Below are 20,729 nucleotides of genomic sequence, written 5' to 3'. Positions count from 1 at the left end.
TTCCATATCTGGGAAAAGATCCACATAGGGTGACAATTGAGCAAGTGTCAGAGAATGTGGTGACCAGGGCTTGTGGAACTTACGTTGGCAAGGGGAGAAATGTCACCATGGACAATTTCTTCACTTCACTGTCATTGGCGAACAAGTTGCTTACCAAGAAGACGAGCCTTGTCGGCACCATGAACAAAGTGAGAAGGGAGCACCATCCCTCTGCGCAAAATAAGGCACCTGCACAGCCGCTGTACGGTGCTGAAGAATGACAAGACAACACTCACAAGGCAAGAAAGAACGTTTCTGTCATGGGGACATAAAGAGAAAACCGGAGACTATTATGCACTACAACCAAACAAAGGTATGTCAAAGTGAGTCAAGCAAGTGAAAGTGACAAAGATTTGTGTCGACAAAGGATAACAGCTAAATTAAATCCAACTGATCCCAAGACGCACACAATGTAAGCATGAGCTGACAATAATTGACTATTTTTGACTGCTCTTATAAGGACACATTCATTATCATGCCATTTTTGCTTTTGTGCTGATTTTCACTATTTATCAAGCACACTTTGCACTTATGAGGTTTAGGCTACTGATGTTTTCATCATTTGACCGTGCGTTTTGGTGGTTTTCTTTTTACTTAAGCTGTGACCGTGTTCCAACACATATGCTTTCCGTTTCATAGTTCCAACAAAGACAACGTATTACACTGAACAAAAATATAAACTCAACATGTAAAGTGTTGGTCCCATGTTTCAAATAAAAGATCCGAGAAATGCTTCATATGCACAAACAGCGTTTCTCTCAAATGCTGTGAAGAAATTCATTTACATCCCTGTTAGTGAGAATTTCTCCTTTCCTAAGATAATTCATACACCTGACAGGTGTGGCATATCAAGAAGCTGATTAAACAGCATAATCATTACACAGGTCCATCTTGTGCTGGGGACAATAAAAGGCCACTAAAATGTGAAGTTTTGTAACACAACACCACAGATGTCTCAAGTTTTGAGGGAGCGTGCAATTGGCATGCTGACTGCAGGAATGTCCACCAGAGCTGCTGCCAGATACTTAAATGTTAATTTCTCTACCATAAGCCGCCTCCAATGTCATTTTAGAGAATTCGACAGTACGTCCAACCGGCCTCACAATGACAAGCGGTTTGCTGATGTCAACGTTCAGAGTGTCCCCATGGTGGCGGTGGGGTTATGGTGTGGGCAGGCATAAGCTATGAACAACGAAACACAATTGCATTTTATCGATGGCAATTTGAATGCACAGAGATACCGTGACGAGATCGTGAGGCCTATTGTCATGTTATTCATCCGTCGCCATCACCTCATGTTTCAGCATGATATTGCATGGCCCCATGTTGCAGGGATCTGTACACTATTTTTGGAAGCTCAAAATGTACCAGTTCTTCCATGGCCTGCATACTCACCATTGAGCATGTTAAGGATTCTCTCGGTCGATGTGTACGACAGCGTGTTCCAGTTCCAGCCAATATCCAACAACTTCGCACAGCCATTGAAGAGAAGTGGGACAACATTCCCCAGGCCTAATCAACTCTATGCGAAGGAGATATGTTGCGCTGCTTGTGGGCAAATGGTGGACCCAGATACTGACTGGTTTTCTGATCCACGCCCCTACCATTTTTTTAAGGAATGTGTGACCAACAGATGCTTATCTGTATTCCCAGTCATTTGATATCCACAGATTAGGGCCGAAAGAAATTCTTTCCATTGACTGATTTCCTTATATGAACTGTAACTCAGTAAAATCTTTGAAATGTTTACATGTTGCGTTTCTATTTTTGTTCATTATAATTACACTGTTAGAATGTTGCAGTCAGAATGACACCTCACTAGCTTGAAGGGGGTCTCTCGAGGCCCAGCGGTTCTAATGATAAGAGAGGTCTACCACACTACACCTCCGGAGGCTTTTAAAATATACACACATTTGTGAACCATTGCATTAATCAAGTGTGCAACACTATGTGCAATATGGTTTAGATGAGAAGCTCCTGTATAGTTTGAATTGCCATTTTGTGTGTCTATATACTATGGTATTTACGGTATGTTTAATAAATGAACTCACACATGAAGCAGGAATGTGACTTTGGCCACACCATATCCAAGGTTAGTGTACACAGAAAAGTTGCAAATCTGATGTAAATCCACCTACAGTCTCTGACCTCTTGTTGCCGTGGAGACGTCCTCTGGTGCTGTCCTTGTGTCTGTCCCTCAGGCGTGTTGCGTCTGTCTGTCCGTCAGTCTCAGAAGGCCTGTACAAGGGACAAATTGAGGGTCAAGGCCAGGCAGATGGACAGTCCTGCTCTGTAAGGCGACACCATCATGGTAACTATTAGCTTTAGCTAGGCATGTGTCTGGTCAATGGAAGGCTGCCTCCGCCTCTCAACAGCAACAGCCTTCAATGCAAACAAACACATGAAAACACCCACATGGAAATGTATGAAAGGAGGAGGTAGGCAAAGCATTGGGTTAGCATTTGTTTACCTCCACCACCCCTCCTAATCAAAGGACTGTGTACCAGAACAGTGTTTCTCCTTCAGCTAGCACTGCTCTTACACAGATTCAACTACTCAAATAATCACCAAGCCAATGATTCAATTAATCCCCCATTTAGAATATTCTACAGAGGGGTGTGTGTGCAAACTAGTTTGAGTTCCTTCAACTGGAATATTTACCAAATAATCGTGTGAAACCCAGTGTGCATTCTGTCTAGGGGATTCATCACAGCTCTACCATGACACTCTCCCTTTTGTGTATGTGTATATGAGCAACACAGTACAGAGGGTGGCTCCTTTGTTCTCCACCACCCAGAATCCCATTTTAATGCTTCATAGTGCTCAGAGAGAACGCAGCCATCTCCTCTGTGGGAGGGGGGACCAGGGGGAACAGCGCAAGAGGACCGACACAACACACATACTTGTTCATCTAAAACCAGTGACATAAAAACATATGTACGCAAGTGGGAACCCGAACAAATCTTACACAACCCCTTAGTTAACCAGAATTCATAGACAAGTCACATACTGAGTATGTGTATCAGAGTCCCCTAGTAGGACCTGTGCTCCCAGCTCCAGTGGCTATCCTAATATTGATAGTGCAGCTCAAACAAACTCTGGCTATCAGAGCTGGCTGCTCACCAGAATCAACACAGAAGACCGTGGCTAGAGCTATGGCCCGTTCTCTAACACAGAGCATCAGACTAACCTGTGGTGTTAGAGAGCCAATAGGAGGCACTCTTTCCTCTGGTCAATTTTTTTTTCATATACCCAATGTCCCAGGGCAGTGATTGGGGACATTGTGTGTCAATGTGTTTTCAACAGGACAATGACCCAACACACCTCCAGGCTGTGTAAGGGCTATTTCACCAAGAAGGAGAGTGATGGAGTGCTGCATCAGATGACCTGGCCTCCACAATCACCCGACCTCAACCCGATTGAGATGGTTTGGGATGAGTTGGACCGCAGAGTGAAGGAAAAGCAGCCAACAAATGTTCAGCATATGTGGGAACTCCTTCAAGACTGTTGGAAAAGCATTCCAAGAGAAGCTGGTTGAGAGAATGCCAAGTGTGCAAATCTGTCATCAAGGCAAAGGGTGGCTACTTGGTTACTACATGATTTCATTTTATATTTATTTAATATAAAAAATGTAATATCGGTGCATCACTAATTAATATATATATTAATTAGTGATGCACCGATATGACATTTTTGAAGGCCAGCATCCCGGAGTCGCCTCTTCACTGTTGACGTTGAGACTGGTGTTTTGCGGGTACTATTTAATGAAGCTGCCAGTTGAGGACTTGTGAGGTGTCTGTTTCTCAAACTAGACACTCTAATGTACTTGTCCTCTTGCTCAGTTGTGCACCGGGGCCTCCCACTCTTCTTTCTATTCTGGTTGGAGCCTGTTTGCGCTGTTCTGTGAAGGGAATAGGTCACAGTGTTGTACGTGATCTTCAGTTTCTTGGCAATTTCTCACATAGTAAAGCCTTCATTTCTCAGAACGAGAATAGACTGACCAGTTTCAGAAGAAAAGCTTTGTTTATGGCCATTTTGAGCCTGTAATCAAACCCCCAAACGCTGATGCTCCAGATACTCAACTAGTCTAAAGTCCAGTTTTATTGCTTCTTTTATCAGAACAACAAATTGCAAAAGGGTTTTCTAATGATCAATTAGCCTTTTAAAATGATAAACTTGGATTAGCTAACACAACGTGCCATTGGAACACAGGAGTGATGGTTGCTGATAATGGGCCTTTGTATGCCTATGTAGATATTTCATTTAAATAAAAAAATTCTGCCGTTTCCAGCTACAATAGTCATTTACAACATTAATGTCTACACTGTATTTCTGATCAATTTGATGTTATTTTAATAAACAAGAAAAAGCTTTTATTTTATTTTTTACTATCACCTAAAAGAACAACTGAAGAACACTAGACTTGTGCACATACTCCTCCAGGCCTAGGACCCTCACACTACCTGGTTTCAGAGCCTGCCCCTCCACTTCCTACCTCCCTCTTTCTTCCTCATGACACACACACTTCTTCCCTTCACAACACTCAATACACCCTCCCTTTGTTTCTCCCTCAATCCCTCTCATGACCCCCCTTCCCTCTCCTCCATTCCCCAGAGTGACGTGGGGGGAGTCTATTATCAATCTATTCAGCCATAAGGCCACTAACTGATTGGCTAATGGGAGGTCCCTCTCCCTCTATCAGTGTGCTACTGCTTCACAGTCTGATCTCAGCAGCCTTTAGAGGGCCATTCTGGGCCCTTAATGGCACTGGATCAATCACCTGTCACAGCTAGTCATGCACATATTCAGTACGCTCTACAGCATAGCCTAGTAAGTACACTGTAACTGCAATGGTCCTCCCTCACACAGATACATATACTTTTGCACGCACACACACACACACACACAAAAAGACAGACAGACACACTTAACATAATGTACACAATTGCAAACACAGACACAAACTCGCTCTCACACACACACAGCCAGCCGGCCCATCCATGCAGACACAGACAGCAGGGTGCCTCACAAAGCCAGACTAAGAGCATGGGAAGTGTGTTTCCATCGACTTGCCAGGAACGTGTGAATGTATATATGTATATCGATTTTAGCAATGGAAGAAATATAATTTTAAACTGTCGCTGTGTCACTGGTAGGGAGTGAAGGAAGGTGAGGGACAGGTTGAAACGTATTAATTGTCCCCTGCATGCACACACACACACACACACAGGGCTCGAAATGAAGGTCGTCCTATAAAATGTGTCTGGGACAGTTCAAAACAGACGTTGGCACAGCTGCGGGACGATAGGCCAGGAAAATATCAAACGCATAGAACAGTGGTTCCATACTAAAATGTTTAAACACACAAACGAGGCTGATGAAACAGATCACAACATTTAGCTTAAAATGTTGGTCAACTATGAATAATGCACATTATAAGCGCAGCAATGCGTTTACTCGTCTCGGACATTTGCGTGAATGTTCCAAATTGATATTCCCCGAGAACACCATTCTCAAAAGGCACACCTGACAAGAGAGGTTTTTATAATGCGACAGAGATGGATATACAGCCTAAAGGTAGAAACGTAGAAAGAAGAAATATCTGAAGATGCAACAATAGGATTGTACTTTACTGCCTTGGACAGTAGAAGAAGAAATGCTGGTTTCAATGGCAAATCAAGAAATCGTAGCTTTTTTTCTATGGTTGGATTTTGGCTAAAGGCTATTAAAAGCAAGGTAAGATAGGCTATGCAAAACGTCCAGGTTTCAAACAATGATATGGTTGGCTAGGCATTGCATATGTAATTATTTAGGGTATGGAAATGTATAATATTCCAATATCATTCCAATGTTGGGTAAATAACTATATTAGAATGCACATTTGACTCTCTCCTAGCTTGTCTGTGGGCCCGGAGAGGAGGTTTCGTGCCCGGTAGTTGCTGTGACATCTGCATTGTTTTGTAGGATATGGCTAGCTACTATTGTATTCTACAGAATATGGTTATATCTGACATGAAACAGAAGACAGAAGAGCGGAGTGACAGATTCGTTTTTAGAAGCACTGCGCTCAGGCATAAAAGTGTGTTTAATTTACTTGAAACGGAAGTCTACTGAAGTGAGACTTTGTCCTTGTGTTCCTTGGTATTTTTCGTTGTTTTGTTCACAAGCTAGGTTGTTTTTCGATGTTTGAGTTTCAACTGCTAGGAAAGAGAAGCAACGCGGATACTAGTCAGTCTCACAGGCACAAACATGATTGACGTGGCATTACCACGGTAACCTCCCGCTTTAGAGGGCAGATGAACACTTTAGTCTCATCTGTGATATTTTGGTTAACCCTCCCGTTGTGCTCGTTTCATGTTAATTCATTCTGTGTTCCCGGTCCAAAATGAGCGCCCCATTATAGCTGATTATTAATCCATATATTATCACCTAATGTTGTGTTAGATCTTTTTATCAACTTAGGTTATTGTGAACATTACAAGTTTTGAACTTCTATTTGCGGCTTGTGGACCTCATTGACCTGAGCTCAAACAACTAGTTCTTGAGTTTAAAAAAAAGTATAATGTATGGATTATTTTATCTAACAAATACTCTGATGAAACATTGTGCTATTTATCACAGACTACTTTGTGTCCAAGTTTAACAAGGACATTTGTTTTTAAACCATTTCAAATGTTTAAATAGTGGCACAAAATAACATCTGTTGTGTTCCTGGTCAAAACTGATCGGTATGATTTTATTAGTAAAGAACGGAAATAGGCCCAAAACTAAACATGAAAACATTACCCTATTAAAGAACAACAGTAACAATAACAGTATTACTAACAATAACAAAAACATTAAAGTGTTCACAAGCTGTCAATCAGTGGTGGTTACATTCTGTGTGTTCTCATGCACATGTTGGACAATACGTGGTGGTTGTTATTTGTGCCTTGCAAATATATACACTGCATCTATGGCACATAACGCTCGTTTTGACATCTCTTGGTGCACACAGATTGCACCTCTTCCCTTTGTCTCTTCTGTCTCTGGCGGCCGTAGATCTTGCTTCTGGCCCTTGTATATCTCTCACCAATCCAGCAGAGGATGGTGTTGGCGGAAGGTGTTGGCGCCTTTGAATGAGGGGTGCCACCATGGCTTTCCCCAACTCTTCTAAGGACAGTCTCCTCTTGAAGAATTTCCCCTGCATCCAGCCTGGATTCACCTCCATCCACACCACAAAGGCGTTGTAGGCCGACACATCTAGGATGTTGAAGAACACCACCATGGGCCAACGTGCCGTCATACTCTTACAACAGTATGTGACAGTAACCTGCAAAAGTGCAATAATCAATAAATAAAATAATGAGTACATACAAGTGATATTTTATGTCTTGCATAGTAACGTGAAAATGTGCATCAAAGCGTTGTTTTAATTTATCACATCTAAAACATATTTACATATTCAAATGAATATAATTGACTCCATATTGTTCACAAATTCAATGAGCATTTCACCAAACAACAACATGTCTTATTTTTATGGTGCAGATAAAACAATCTGGTAATAGAAAAAAAAGTACAAGACTTGAAAGATAAAAAGTAACATACCTTATCAAGGTTGTCAACTCCCCCTCTGTTGTAATCCAGGACAGCGTTGGGCTTCCTGTCCTCCCTAGTACTCACAGTGCAATCCCTGTGCAGAGTTGTCATCAGGAGCACTTATTTTTCTTTGGGCAGTAGCACACAAGAGTGTGTTTGTGTGTGTGTGTGCTCAAACACACATGCATGTGGGGGTCTGGGAGAGGAAGTGTGTCCATCTGATGAATGGGCATGTGCCTGAACTCAATTTTATACACTAATTGTAGTCTCACCCATTCATTTCTAATGACTGGTCATTTTTGACCGGGAACACCACAGGTGTACAATAGTTAAATAAAAACACCCAAAATGTAATGAAAATCATCAAAATGTATTTTGTGTGTTCAGATGCCCTGTGTGGACAAAGTCATGGAACCTTATGACAATCAGATTAAATGAACTACATTTTCCAGAGAGAAAACTTGTAAATCGGTTCAATTCGACCAGAACACAACAGGAGGATTAAAAGACTCAGGTCACAAAATGTAATTGAACAATATACCACATTACTTCTTACTAGTAATACATGTATTGCTTTAGAAACATGACAAAAGCATGATCATCCATTTGTTTGTGTTTTATTGTTGTAATCTTTTGCAAGGCTAAATATTTTGGCTGGTAAAAAATCCGAGCGGCTGGTAGAATTTTAAATCTACCTGCCATAGTGGCTGTGTACCAAAAAGTACATTTTAGGCCCTGGCCGTTAGCAAGTGGTGGTACTGAAAAAGGTCAAGGCGACCATTATTCAGTGACTGAAGAGGGAGGGTGAAGCAGAGAAAGTGAAGGCTGGGGAACACACACACTTTATTTTTTGTATATTGATGTGTTATGTTGTTTAATGGGGCAGCTGGTGGTGGATTGAAATGTCTCCAACTTAATTCAGTAACCAGTTCACAATAACATTGTTCGCTCTTAGATATATATATGTGGTTATCATGTTCAATTAATACATTATAATTATTAATAAATGTAATGGATGCTTGCTTGTTTTTATTAAGAGGCAAAACGGTTTTACAAATAAAGTTAATTTAATATAGACTGTACAGTATGTGTCTCAGAAATACACCAATTACCTTAAAAGCACTGCAAATGACCTAGACCCATGTTGGCATATCAAAACAACAACAGAAAAGGATTTTCATTTTTGGGACGGTTCAAGTTCAGAACAGTTTGCATACAGTGAGTTGAGCTTGTTTTAGCTGATATCATGGGGCTACAGATGACAGACAATCCCTTCCATTTAGGACTTACATATTGGCAACTGCTTGGAGAACATATTTTATTGTACTGATCAACAACATTTGCATAGAAGAAGGAATCTCTTTTATAAAAGTGCGCTGTCTAAGACTCATCATTCACACAGTTCGAGGCTCGAGCAAAGATGATCTTGACTGGGAGAGACGTGAGAGACAAAGTGAATGAATAACGTTTTTGGTGACAATCAGCTTTGAAAATCAGCATGTTTTGTGTTATGGTTAGCATATTATCACAAACAAAGTACAAGGGTAGTGAATTGATGTTGCTTCAGCTGTAAGCTAGCAACCGTTTATTTGTAAAACCGTTTTGCCTCTTAATAAGTTAGCCTACAATTAAAGCTGGAAGCTACCGGTGTCGTCTTGCATTGCAAAAGTGTTCTAGCCTGTATTGCCATTCATTTGCAAACAGTTTCAACATTTCATGTTACATTATTCAAGTGTGTTAACTTCTGTGCAGTATAAATTGGGGAGCTAACAATGCAGCCTAGAAAGCAATGAATGAGTAAGTGTAGCAGGTACTTTGCTCTTCGCACTATAAAGGGGCTGCGCTGATACAGACTTGATCCTTTCAATAACGTGGGACATTAGTACCGAACGTAACAAAAATTCTAGTATTGAACAGTTTTTTTATTGGAAAAGTATTGAACTTTTGGTATACCGTGCAACACTACTGAAAGCTGTATCTGTGAGATTTTATTAGCCCGGTCACTGTGGGGGAGGGAGAGAAAGAAAGAAAAAGAGAGAGACATCTTAATTAACACCTACATGCATAAACACACACACACCATCACACAGTAGGATTCTGTGAGGGGAGATGGAGAAAGAGATCAGAAACAGAAGAGAGCGAAAGAGAGACATACACAGAGATGTCTTAATTACCCCATAACATGCATGCACACCCCAGAGAGAAAGAGAGAGGGGTAGAGCTACAGATGGGGAAAGCGATAGGAGGGAGGACAAAAAAAAAGGGGGTTGAGAGAGAAAGGCAAGACAGGGACCGTGGGAGGGAAGGGTGGGGGGGGGTAAAGAAAATAAGGGAGACATGGATCGATTCTATCCTCCCATCTGTGCATGTCAGGGCTGGTGTTGTTGGAGCTAAAAGCCTTGCATTTAGTAGCCTGGTCTGGGAGGAATACGAGCAAACATGTAGCACCACCAGTCAACAGCTCTACCCTCTGATAGGAAACAGGAGATGACGCATGAGAAATCTGCTCAGATCCCCTAAGAATGAGTCGGCCTTTCAGAGGCACTTTATCACACAATAATATAGAGAGGGAGGATGAGAGAGAAAGCTAGGACTGGCTTTAAAGGACTGGATTTTTAAAGAGAAACCATGTTCCGATCTCATGGCTGCATCCTTTTCCACTAATAAACCATTCTGTTACTACACACAGTACATGTATAGAGCTGACGATGGGCTCGTTCTCTGCAACTAAGAATAGAGGCAGATGTACATACACGTTTTCAGTCAGTGTGAGCAGATTTAAAACAGGACAAAATAAGATGTATTGTGTATCCATTCTATCAAACAGGACAGTTGTCCCTGAAGATTGCTGCTCTAGTCCAGCTGCACTACAAATCAACTGACTGAGAACTAAACCAAACATCCACGAGTATGAGCTGTACAGAAATAGTCTCACTGTTACCAAATATCACATTCTACAAGCCAAGAACGTAGTAATTTATGAAGGTTGGTAAACATGTTCCCCCGAATCCAGCCTGATGACAAGGAAAATATGAGAATATAGGCCGACTAACTCTACATTTCAAATGGGGAAATAAGCAAAGGTCAAATGACATATTAAGGCATGTTAGCATTTGTTATTTATTGAGGGTAGCTGTAAATAGCGCATACGCTAAATAGAAAAATAAGATGGGCACCTACTTGAACTGTGGCGGAATCCGTTTTGTTCATATACTTATGCTGTAACTTTTATATATTGTCAAGCCTTTGGCCCAAGGCAGAATAGAAAGGAGGGAAGAGGGTAAAATGACAGAGGGAGGGAATGATGACAAAGACAGAGAGGGAGCATGATGAAAACAGAGCAGAAAAGAGAGAAACCCAAGGGAACAGAGAAAAATAAGTCAAAAATGAGGAACAGGAAACGTTAAAAGGAAAAGAGGATGTGTGCTTCCTGATTTCGAACAAAGATAGACATTGAGAAAGAAACGACTCAAGTCACTTTCTTGCTGGGCAGATGTACTGCTCGGAAAGTGCCAACAGATTAGCCCTGATACCTTCCATCATTATTTATCTCTCCATCCTTCTCATCTTTCTTCTAAATGACCTCTGCTGCCAGAGGACCTGGCCCTAGCCACTGATTTGCATGTGTGTGTTTACACTACACATAGCCACTTAAAACAGCTGGACATCAATTGAGGCAATCCTGGTTTAAATGGCTGTGCTCTGGGGGGGTGAAATACCAGCCACATCCTCAACTGAATTCTCCCTTTACCTGCTACCTCCAGGTTGTAGAGGTACTTTTTTTAAAGAAACTATGCAGTGTGTGTGTGTGTGTCAGAAGCAGTGTGTGTGTGTCAGAAGCAGTGTGTGTGTGTGTCAGAAGCAGTGTGTGTGTGTGTCAGAGTGTGTCAGAAGCAGTGTGTGTGTGTCAGAAGCAGTGTGTGTGTGTGTGTGTGTGTGTGTGTCAGAAGCAGTGTGTGTGTGTGTCAGAAGCAGTGTGTGTGTGTGTGTGTGTGTGTGTGCAGAAGCAGTGCCGGGGGATTGAGTAGGATGAGTTTAGATGCCGTTTTAGCTTCAGTCAGGACAGCTTGTGCTGCCCTTTGGGTGACTGTACTGTCCGTCTGTAGCTGAGAGAGAGGCGGTATGACGACGATGGTAGCTCTGGGTTTTAATGGTAGCCCGGACGCCTGTGGAAGGAGCTGCCAGCCCTCAACATGTCTGCTCAATTATATAGAGATAGAGACAGCCAGAGCTAGATGTTCTGGCAGGTATCTGTAACCTCACTCGCCACTAACACCCACGCCGACAGAGACGCTCACAAATATCCACAACTTACTACATGCAGCAGATACACACACACACACACACTCCTCCTGTTCAGCCTATTACCACTCGGTTGTCTCATGCTCGTCATTACACCCTTGCTGCCACGCCGCCACCAGACACCCCAAATATCTTCAAGCAGACTCAACAAAATTGGTGACCTCTGAACTCCTGGCCCCAGGGTCCTCCTTTATTGACTGTCGGCAGTCCACCCCCCTCTATGTCCCCAATGCTCCATTTTCTCATGACCCTTACCCCCCCAACCCCTCTATCCATCCCCCATGGTCTCTCTTCTTAAAGGCCAAACCTGACAACCCAAACATCCCAATTACCTCTCCTCTTCTCCCTCTCACACACCACTCTAGCCTGACACACACACACACACACACACACACCCACTCGTGGAGGCACTTATTATTTCACAGAAAATGTCCTCCCATCCTCCTTGTAAATATTAATAGCCACATGTGGGTACATTCAATTAGGCCTAGCATTTGTGATTCTGAGTACACATACTGAGAAAACACTAGAAAACGTGTGAGTCTGCTGATATAGAGGAAGTGAGAGAGGAAAGGCCATGATAGCAGTAGTGGACCCTGGTGTGGACAGAGCCAACAGGGAGAGAAAAAAGGAGAGCGAGCGATGTGTAATAGAAATGTGTTATCTCCCAACTCCCCCTGAGACACCTGCAGGGAGTGGGGACACGGCCAGGTTCACCATTTCAACTCCCCCTGAGACACCTGCAGGGAGTGGGGACACGGCCAGGTTCACCATTTCAACTCCCCCTGAGACACCTGCAGGGAGTGGGGACACGGCCAGGTTCACCATTTCAACTCCCCCTGAGACACCTGCAGGGAGTGGGGACACGGCCAGGTTCACCATTTCAACTCCCCCTGAGACACCTGCAGGGAGTGGGGACACGGCCAGGTTCACCATTTCAACTCCCCCTGAGACACCTGCAGGGAGTGGGGACACGGCCAGGTTCACCATTTCAACTCCCCCTGAGACACCTGCAGGGAGTGGGGACACGGCCAGGTTCACCATTTCAACTCCCCTGAGACACCTGCAGGGAGTGGGGACACGGCCAGGTTCACCATTTCAACTCCCCGGGTGAGACACCTGCAGGGAGTGGGGACACGGCCAGGTTCACCATTTCAACTCCCCCTGAGACACCTGCAGGGAGTGGGGACACGGCCAGGTTCACCATTTCCCAGCGCCTGTGGAACAATTAGGTTCAAGTGCCTTGCTCAAGGTCACAGCGACAGATTTTACACCTTGTCGGTGCCGGTATTCGAACCAGCAACCTTTCGGTTACTGGCCCAACGCAGTCACAGCAATAATTCTCAATGGGAAGAACTGACAGTTCTGCCAAATCACATCCTGGAGTATTCTCCAAATTACCACTAATCCCAACCCGCTTGAAAAAAACATGACAATCTTTTCCCAAAACCACAGGGCATGACAATCTATTCAAATTTCCCCCTCACTCGGAGACAAAGCTACTTGAGAAGCAATTATACAAACAAGGACTTTCCTATTGTGGTGTGTGTGTAGCTGAATGACAATGCCAGAGTCGTTGAGGGGTGAAATGTTTCCCCCTTTGGAAACCGCTGTCTGATGACCTGAGTACAGATATACCGGAGTCTACTGATCTGATGACCTGAGTACAGATATACCAGAGTCTACTGATCTGATGACCTGAGTACAGATATACCAGAGTCTACTGATCTGATGACCTGAGTACAGATATACCAGAGTCTACTGATCTGATGACCTGAGTACAGATATACCAGAGTCTACTGATCTGATGACCTGAGTACAGATATACCAGAGTCTACTGATCTGATGACCTGAGTACAGATATACCGGAGTCTACTGATCTGATGACCTGAGTACAGATATACCGGAGTCTACTGATCTGATGACCTGAGTACAGATATACCGGAGTCTACTGATCTGATGACCTGAGTACAGATATACCAGAGTCTACTGATCTGATGACCTGAGTACAGATATACCGGAGTCTACTGATCTGATGACCTGAGTACAGATATACCGGCGTCTACTGATCTGATGACCTGAGTACAGATATACAGGAGTCTACTGATCTGATGACCTGAGTACAGATATACCGGAGTCTACTGATCTGATGACCTGAGTACAGATATACCAGAGTCTACTGATCTGATGACCTGAGTACAGATATACCGGCGTCTACTGATCTGATGACCTGAGTACAGATATACAGGAGTCTACTGATCTGATGACCTGAGTACAGATATACCGGAGTCTACTGATCTGATGACCTGAGTACAGATATACAGGAGTCTACTGATCTGATGATAAATGCTGCCATGACAGTCAGCCGCACATGTCGCATGTGATCCGGCTTCTTATAACATGACTAAGCACACACAGTTCATATATGTAATGATAACATGACCAAGCACACACAGTTCATATATGTAATGATAACATGACCAAGCACACACAGTTCATGTATGTAATGATAACATGACCAAGCACACACAGTTCATATATGTAATGATAACATGACCAAGCACACACAGTTCATATATGTAATGATAACATGACCAAGCACACACAGTTCATATATGTAATGATAACATGACCAAGCACACACAGTTCATGTATGTAATGATAACATGACCAAGCACACACAGTTCATATATGTAATGATAACATGACCAAGCACACACAGTTCATATATGTAATGATAACATGACCAAGCACACACAGTTCATATATGTAATGATAACATGACCAAGCACACACAGTTCATATATGTAATGATAACATGACCAAGCACACACAGTTCATATATGTAATGATAACATGACCAAGCACACACAGTTCATATATGTAATGATAACATGACCAAGCACACACAGTTCATGTATGTAATGATAACATGACCAAGCACACACAGTTCATATATGTAATGATAACATGACCAAGCACACACAGTTCATATATGTAATGATAACATGACCAAGCACACACAGTTCATGTATGTAATGATAACATGACCAAGCACACACAGTTCATGTATGTAATGATAACATGACCAAGCACACACAGTTCATATATGTAATGATAACATGACCAAGCACACACAGTTCATATATGTAATGATAACATGACCAAGCACAGATCGGTCTGGACGATATGGCCTAAAAATCAACTCAATTTGTATTTATTTATGGGTGATTCATGAGATCTAAATACATATATTTTTTCTTGTTCTCTCTAAATAAGCTTTGTTGTGCAATTAAAGGTCAAATACACTGCATTTCAAACAGTCATCAATAATCTAATGAAATCAGGGCTTGTGAAATTATACCTAGGCTAAATAGAAGCCTTCCACAACCATAAGACCCACTAATAATTTCATAATTGTATTAAAATAGTTTAACCTGCTTTATTGCAATAATCGCTGATCTGGCTTTCAAGTCTATGAAAATTCCCTTTTTGTTACAAATTTAACCAGAGCCATGCATAATGCACATTCACTTCTTGTAGCAGTCATTATAGAAATAACACTGGTCTCATGAACAATCTCTCAAGCACAAGCCCACGTGCTAGTGAGTAGCCAGCTAATCTTTAGATTTCAAGTTTAGCCAATGCTAGCTAACAAGGTAGAACAGTTGAATTGTTATGAACACACCGTTCTGTCTGTCTCCAACGGTTTTAAACAGCGTGCTAGCCTGCCCACCTCGTTCAGATGTTGAAATCAAGTGGTCTACCTTATTTCTCAGAATGAGAACAAGTTGCCAAGTCCTTATATAATAGTTTTATGCTTATTGCACATTTATAAAAAGAGACTAAACAGCTAGTATAACAGTCTTTGGCTAAAATGCTGCTAGCGATACATCAATGCCTCTTGCAACAAACTCAGCGTTCATTTTCCAGAAACAATGTTCAATGATACTCCTGTTTTAGTAGTGTCTGTTCTGCGCGCAATTTGAGCTGTTGAGACATAAAAAGGGTATCGTTAGGAAGGTTAACTTCTCTATTACAATAAAATAATGTCTCAGTGTGTTTCAGTGTGTATACGACCGATTCTGTTGGACCAAACATCAAATGCAAATAGTGAGGTGAAACTGCTTGTCAGAGAGGAAGATGTGATCTCTCATCTTTGTGAGATGCAGGGGGAAGGGCTTGGTGTGTGTGTGTGTGTGTGTGTGTGTAAACCGAGAGTAAGCGGTGAAGCGAGAGGTTTCACTCAATAAAATCTGTCAAAAAAAGACCAATCTGCTTCTATGGGATTATTATGGACCTAAGCTTGTCGCCGGCCTTCCTGCCGTTGAGACAACTCCCATTGTTAGGGTGGAGACATGAGCATCTTGTCATTATATATACACACACAGATCTCTGGTGTAAATGGGAAGGTGCACACAGCACAGAAGGAGCGAAAGAGACGAGACCAAAAAGACAACATGAGAATAAGTGGACATAAACACTAATAAAAACAACAACTGAAAAAATACTTGATTCTTGCAATACAGGCATTTGGAATATTGCGCAAAAACTCATTTGAATTAAATCGTAATAGTCGCCCAGCCCTACACACACATGGTTCATACATGTAACTCACAATTAAACAGATTTTTCCCTGCCTCGCTCCTCGCAAATGCTCAAGCACACACACACACACACACACACACACACACAAAAATCAGTGGCTAGGGCCAGGTCCTCTGGCAGGAGAGGTCATTCAGAAGAAAGATGAGATAAGGATGGAGCGAGATGGAGAGATAAATAATGATGGAAGGTATCAGGGCTCATCTGTTGGCGACATTGACAAGGCCTCTCAGGTGGAGCATCCTGCAGCTCACACACGGCTAGAAGTCTGATGAAAAATCACACACACACAGCTCTAGATCTAAGAATAGATGCAGGCAATCGTCACCCATCATAAACAGCGATAAGTGTGACAAAAACAATTCATTTGGAGGCTTTGATAATTAAAAGATGACTTATTCAAAACAAAACAACAGATGCCCTGTGAGAAAAATATGTTCTGTTGTTGTATTATGGATGTTTTTATTCCAAATGCAATACTGTGCAAACATCCTACATAAAAGACCGAATGAGGATTGAGTCAGTGGTGGGCTATAATTTCGGCTCAAGGGCCACATGGGGATTTCAACATTTGGGAGGGCCGCAGAGATTTTTTCCGGACCGATTTGTTCGTCAAAAGCAAATTGCGAGACAGAAAAAGGGTAGTTATTTGAAAACGTATTGGTCTATTCAAAAATGTTCAAACTTTATATCTAGTTTCAGACGTTCAAGTGTTGCCTGGAGTGTTTTTTAACACCCCCCCCCAAAAAAATACATTTCACTTAAACCTCCCCGGGGCCAGGTTGAATTGGCTCGCGGGACGGATCCGGCCCATGGGCCGTATGTGGGCTAGCTAGTCCCTTTGATATTACCTTGACCTATTGAAAGCATTGCCCCCTCCTGCACGATGTGTTTAATCTGAGCTTTACTAAAGGTTGAGGAGTCAGAGCCTCAGAGTAAAGCCTACCTCCCTGGGATAAAGACATGCAAAGACCCATCTCTTCATCTCCACACACCGTTTTATCCCCACCGCCCCCAGGACATCCCCGGGACACCAGCTCACTGGCTAAACACACATCACAGAGAGGGGGCTATTCTGGCTACCACTAGATACAGTCTAGAGGGACCATATGCCAATATCTAAAGTGCTGGATTAACAGCAGGATTTCTTAAACTCTGGACCCAATGTGGGCCCTGGACATGTGAGAGGTGGGCTGCGAGTTACCAGAATAAATCTATAAATCACACAGAATTTCTTAATTTGAGTCAGAGGATGATTTGGGTCACGGGAGGATCAATTTTTCATTTGAGTCTCGAGCTGAAAAAGTTTAAGAACCCCTGCTCCACAGGGTCGGTCCCAAAGATATTTTAATACCAGGAAGTCTCAAACACCATTGCTAACCTGAGCCACAGCTTGATGTTAGCACAGGGCTGTTCCCCATAACTGCCAATGTCAGACAGGCCTACAGGCCTGGGACTGGCCCAGTTGGCTCTGTCAGTCTGGCACATACAGTGTCTGTATGTGTAAAGGGTGCTGGCAGTGCTGGGCAGAGTGGCCTAGCCAGCCTGAGTGAGTGTGAGGGTAATCCAGAGGCATGCCTAATTAGAGGATGGATTTAGCTGTATAGATGACATGGCATAGACAGAGGATGGATTTAGCTGTATGGGTGACATGCCATAGACAGAGGACGGATTTAGCTGTATAGATGACATGCCATAGACAGAGGACGGATTTAGCTGTATGGATGACATGCCATAGACAGAGGACGGATTTAGCTGTATGGATGACATGCCATAGACAGAGGACGGATTTAGCTGTATGGGTGACATGCCATAGACAGAGGACGGATTTAGCTGTATGGGTGACATGCCATAGACAGAGGACGGATTTAGCTGTATGGGTGACATGCCATAGACAGAGGATGGATTTAGCTGTATGGGTGACATGCCATAGACAGAGGACGGATTTAGCTGTATGGATGACATGCCATAGACAGAAGAAGCCAGCAGGCTGCAGTCAGAGTGTACTGTAGGCCTGAGAGATAGATGGGGGAGGATGGAGGGAAGGATAGGAAGAGGGGAGGATGAGATGGCTTGCTCCACATCCGCCCCAGGGATGCCTTCCCCCAGTGACTGTATGTACTTAATAAATGACCAAACGAGGCCTGCCGCTTTACCAGGAAGATTAGTGATAATCTGGGTTAATGCATTGAGAGCGAGGGAGAGAGAGAAGGGGCAACTATCTCTGATCTTCAGCAGGCAAAACATCCATGCTTAAGATTTTCCTGTACTGGAATGAATTAAACAAATTAAAGTGTGTTGATTATACAATAAAAGTCATGCTTGTAAACCGCAGTGATCGTCAAATATATATATTTTTTTAACAACTGCTTTAATGAAAATGTGTCTGTGTGGTGCGTGGAGGGGAAAGCAGGGAAACGGTAAATTAAGCTTTCCTTTGATGCGTATACAGCGGCCGCCTGCGGGGAGAGTGAGCGAGAAGACCGTGATGCCTCGGTGTGAGATGCCTGTGTGCGTCTGTAAATGGATATCCACACTATCAAACAGTACATGACATAGATGCAATTGGAATCGCAAACCTAAACCAGGTACCCGGCATTTCATTGAGAATCCCCTTTAAAATAACAATAGAAAAATGGGAATCTCACAAAAACACCAAAAGCAGACAGGAAAGCCAAGTGAGACTCTGTGGTCTTTGTTCAGGTAGAGATGAGAGCAGTGGTGCAGTGGTCCCTGAGTGTGTCTGGTTGCTTCCCTCTCCCACAGTTGAGAGCTCTCCTTCAGCCAAGCGTGAGAGTCGGGTCAAACGCATGATGCCAGTCTACAAAAAGAGAGGCGGCTCCCCGTTGAGACGGCTCTGAACTGGAGCGAACATGTTGACTCATCGCTACATTAGGCACTGGGCAGGCGCACGCACGCACACACACACACACACACACACACACACACACACACAGAAATCAGTTTCTACTTTGGGAAACTGCGGATCAATTGTTATTCTCCGCTCTTCTGTTCAAAATGATGAATGCATTCACTTAATGGCCTGTTATTTGGAGGGAACAGAGCGGGTGGTGGAGAGGCTAACAAAATAACTCTTATACTCTACACTAGGGTTGCAAAGGGTCGGAAACTTTCCGGTAAATTTCCGGAATTTTTCTGGAAATTTTCCATGGGAAAATGGAATTTGGGGAATTTTGCTTAAATTCATCAAAAAAGTTAGCTTATATAACAGTGACCTTTTTTTGTGGGATACACATAAGACATTTCTAGGATCCCTCAGCACTCACATTTACATTTAAGTCATTTAGCAGACGCTCTTATCCAGAGCGACTTACAAAATGGTGCATTCACCTTATGATATCCAGTGGAACAACCACTTTACAATAGTGCATCTAAATCTTTTAAGGGAGGGGGGGGGGGGGTTAGAAGGATTACTTTATCCTATCCTAGGTATTCCTTAAAGAGGTGGGGTTTCAGGTGTCTCCGGAAGGTGGTGATTGACTCCGCTGTCCTGGCGTCGTGAGGGAGCTTGTTCCACCATTGGGGTGCCAGAGCAGCGAACAGTTTTGACTGGGCTGAGCGGGAACTGTGCTTCCTCAGAGGTAGGGGGGCCAGCAGGCCAGTGGTGGATGAACGCAGTGCCCTTGTTTGGGTGTAGGGCCAACAAGCAACCTCTGACAAAAGTCCCTCGACTTCAATTTGAGGTGGAAATGACAAATCAGACACCTTATTGATAGCAACAGCTCATGGTCCTCCTGGAATCAGAAGTTGTTTTGACTCATTGGAGGAACGTAGCGAAACGCTGATGAATGGCTTGCTCGAGCTGTGTATGCAACTGGTTCACCTCTGATGCTCACAGGCAATGTTTTTTGGAAGAGATTTCTGAATGTTCTTTGCCCAGCACACACCCCTCCAACCAGACATGCTTTATCCAAAGAACACAACAGGCTGAGCAAATTTGAGGCTGTTTGAGCCTGACAACGAGCCATCCTCAACAAGGTTAGAAAGTGACAGTGACGATGAGGCCTCAGAGTCTGATGTTCAAGAGGTGGACATTGAGTAGGTCCAGGGAGAAGACATGGAAGTCTGAGAGAAAGACAACCAAAGTTTTATTTCTAGACTATAATCTTACCGATGTTGAAAACGTTTATTCAGTATTCTCTTCCTTTTGTTGTTCAATGAAATTATCCCATGTGAAGAGT

General features: G+C 43.1%; 1 protein-coding gene across 23 annotated transcripts in view; it reads right to left on the bottom strand.

Moving 5' to 3' along the window:
* Positions 1-20,729, bottom strand: part of ndst2a (N-deacetylase/N-sulfotransferase (heparan glucosaminyl) 2a) — a 163,242-nt gene that overhangs the window by 42,396 nt on the left and 100,117 nt on the right. For 9 of the 23 annotated variants that reach the window (XM_045700785.1, XM_045700786.1, XM_045700790.1 and 6 more), the window contains one exon: positions 2,188-2,277. The gene's annotated coding sequence lies outside the window, so the exon portion shown is untranslated. Of the gene's footprint in view, positions 1-2,177; positions 2,452-10,800; positions 10,929-20,729 lie in introns of those variants that run through there. The other 14 variants (XM_045700779.1, XM_014154557.2, XM_014154552.2 and 11 more) reach the window with 5 other exon arrangements.

This window comes from Salmo salar, chromosome ssa18 (assembly GCF_905237065.1).
Source record: "Salmo salar chromosome ssa18, Ssal_v3.1, whole genome shotgun sequence".
NCBI classification, from domain to species: domain Eukaryota; kingdom Metazoa; phylum Chordata; class Actinopteri; order Salmoniformes; family Salmonidae; genus Salmo; species Salmo salar.
This window is presented reverse-complemented; position numbering and strand designations above follow the sequence as displayed.